Below are 3,431 nucleotides of genomic sequence, written 5' to 3'. Positions count from 1 at the left end.
TATTCCGTAAGGGACCGATTGGATTCAAAAGTTTAATGCTATGGTTAGAATTTATTCTTAATACTTTTCTCGTAGTTGCGGATGCTTGCGAGGGGGTTAATCATAAGTAGGAGGTTTGTTCAAGTAAGAACAGCACCTAAGCACTGGTCCACCCACATATCAAATTATCAAAGGAGCTAACACAAATCGAATCAACATGATGAAAGTGACTAGATGAAATTCCCGTGTACCCTCAAGAATGCTTTGCTTATTATAAGAGACCATTTTGGCTTGTCCTTTGCCTCAAAAGTATTGGGCTACCCTGCTGCACTTTTATTACTATTATCATTACTTGCTCGTTACAAATTATCTTGCTATCAAACTACTTTGTTACTTACAATTTCAGCGCTTGCAGACATTACCTTGCTGAAAACCACTTGTCATTTCCTTCTGGTCCTCGTTGGGTTCGACACTCTTACTTATCGAAAAGGCTACAATTGATCCCATATACTTGTGGGTCATCAAGGCTATTTTCTGGCGCCATTGTCGGGGAGTGAAGCGCTCTTGGTAAGTGGAAATTGGTAAGGAAAAATTATTACTATGTGCTGAAATTTATTGTCACTTATTACTATGGAAAACAATCCTTTTAGGGGTTTGTTCGTGGTATCTTCACCTCAACCAAAACCGCAATTAGTTACCCCTCAACCTACTGCACCTACTGAAAATATTGAATATGAAATTCCTTCGGGTATGATAGAACACCTGCTAGCTAATCCTTATGCAGGAGATGGAACCGAACATCCTGATATGCACTTGATATATGTGAAAGAAATTTATGGATTGTTTAAGCTTGCAGGTTTACCCAGATATGAAGTTAAGAAGAAGGTTTTCCCTTTATCTTTGATGGGAAAAGCATTGGCATGGTATAGGCTATGCGATGATATTGGATCTTGGAATTGGAATCGATTGAAATTGGAGTTTCACCAAAAAAATATCCTATGCATCTAGTTCATCGTGATCGGAATTACATATATAATTTTTGGCCTCGTGAAGGAGAAAGTATCGCTCTGGCTTGGGGGAGGCTTAAGGAAATGTTATATTCATGCCCCAATCATGATCAAGATAAATTATTATCCAGAATTTTATGCTCGGCTTTCTCATAATGATCGATCCATGCTTGATACTTCTTGTGATGGTTCTTTTATGAAGAAGACTATTGAATTCCAGTGGGATCTTTTGGAAAGAATTAAACGCAACTCTGAAGATTGGGAACTCGATGAAGGTAAAGAGTCAGGTATTAAGCTCAAGTTTGATTGTGTTAAATCTTTTATGAATACCGATGCTTTTCAAAAGTTTAGCACTAAATATGGACTTCACTCTGAGATAGTAGCCTCCTTTTATGAATCATTTCCTACTCATGTTGATCTCCCTAAGTAGAAGTGGTTTAAATATCACCCACCTATTAAATAAGAAACTAAAGAACCGATACTAGCTAAAGAGGAAACTATTAATTATAATGTTGATCCAGTTGTTCCTACTGCTTATATTGAGAAACCACCTTTCTCTGTTAGGATCAAGGAACATGCTAAAGTTTCAACTGTGGTCAACAAAAGTTATATTAGAATGCCTAAACTTGATGAACAAGTCAAAGTAGAACCTAGTGTTGCTATGGTTAAGGATCTCCTGGAAGAAAATATAGATGGTCATGTTATTTACTTCTGTGAAGAAGCTGCTAGAATTGCCAAACCCGATAAAAAGGATAAACATAGACATGTTGTTGGCATGCCCGTTGTCTAAGCTAAAATAGGAGATCACTGTTATCATGGTTTATGTGACATAGGTGCTAGCGTGAGTGCTATTCCCTTTACCTTATATCAAGAAATTATGAATGACATAGCACCCGCAGAGATAGAAGACATAGATGTTACTATTAAACTTGCTAATAGAGATACTATATCACCAATTGGGATTGTTAGAGATGTTGAAGTCTTGTGTGGGAAAATAAAATACCCTACTGATTTTCTTGTTCTTGGTTCCCCACAAGATGATTTTTGTCCCATTATCTTTGGTAGACCTTTCTTGAACACCGTTAATGCTAAAATAGATTGTGAGAAACAAACTGTCGGTGTTAGCTTTGGTGATGAGTCTCATGAGTTTAATTTTTCCAAGTTTAGTAGATAACCTCATAAAAAAGAATTGCCTAGTAAGGATAAAATAATTGGTCTTGCTTCTATTGCTGTGCCTCCTACTGATCCTCTAGAACAATATCTGCTAGACCATGAAAATGATTTACATATGCATGAAAGAAAAGAAATAGATAAGATTTTCTTTGAACAACGTCCTCTGCTTAAACACAATTTGCCTATTGAAACTCTAGGAGGTCCTCCTCCACCTAAAGGTGATCCTATGTTTGAACTAAAACAATTGCCAGACACTTTGAAATATGCTTATCTTGATGAGAAGAAGATATATCCTGTTATTATTAGTGCTAACCTTTCAGAACATGAAGAAGAGAGATTATTGGAAGTTCTAAGGAAGCACCGAGCTGCCATTGGATATATTCTTGATGATTTAAAGGGCATTAGTCCCACTCTATGTCAGCACAAGATTAATATGGAACCTGATGCTAAACATGTTATTGATCACCAACGTCGGTTAAATCCGAAGATGAAGGAAGTGGTAAGAACGGAAATATTAAAACTTCTGGAAGCAGGTATAATCTATCCTATAGCTGATAGTAGATGGGTATGTTCATTGTGTCCATAAGAAAGGAGGTATTACTGTTGTTCCTAATGATAAGAATGAACTTATTCCACAAAGAATTGTTACAGGCTATAGAATGATAACTGATTTTAGAAAATTAAACAAAGCAACTAGAAAAGATCATTACCCTCTGCCTTTTATTGATCAAATGCTAGAAAGATTATCTAAGCACACCCATTTTTGCTTCCTTGATGGATACTCTGGTTTTTCACAAATACCTGTTTCTCAACCTGATCAAGAAAAGACCACTTTCACCTGTCCCTTTGGAACTTATGCTTATAGACGTATGCCTTTTGGTTTATGCAATGCACCTGCTACCTTTCAAAGATGTATGACTGCTATATTCTCTGACTTCTCTAAAAAGATTGTTGAAGTTTTCATGGATGACTTTTCCGTTTATGGGAAGTCTTTTGATGATTGTTTAAACAATCTTGATCGAGTTTGCAGAGATGCGAGCAAACAAATCTTGTCTGTAATTGGAAGAAGTGCCACTTTATGGTCAATGAAGGTATTGTTTTGGGCCATAAAATATCTGAAAGAGGTATTAGAGTGGACAAAGCTAAGGTTGATGCAATTGAGAAAATGCCATGTCCTAAAGATATCAAAGGTATTCGTAGTTTATTACGTCATGCTGGTTTCTATAGGAGATTTATCAAAGACTTTTCTAAAATTTCTAGGCCTCTTACAAA

Source organism: Aegilops tauschii, chromosome 1 (genome assembly GCF_002575655.3).
Source record: "Aegilops tauschii subsp. strangulata cultivar AL8/78 chromosome 1, Aet v6.0, whole genome shotgun sequence".
NCBI lineage: Eukaryota > Viridiplantae > Streptophyta > Magnoliopsida > Poales > Poaceae > Aegilops > Aegilops tauschii.
The sequence above is the reverse complement of the archived record's forward strand: the minus strand, read 5'-3'. Positions refer to the sequence as shown.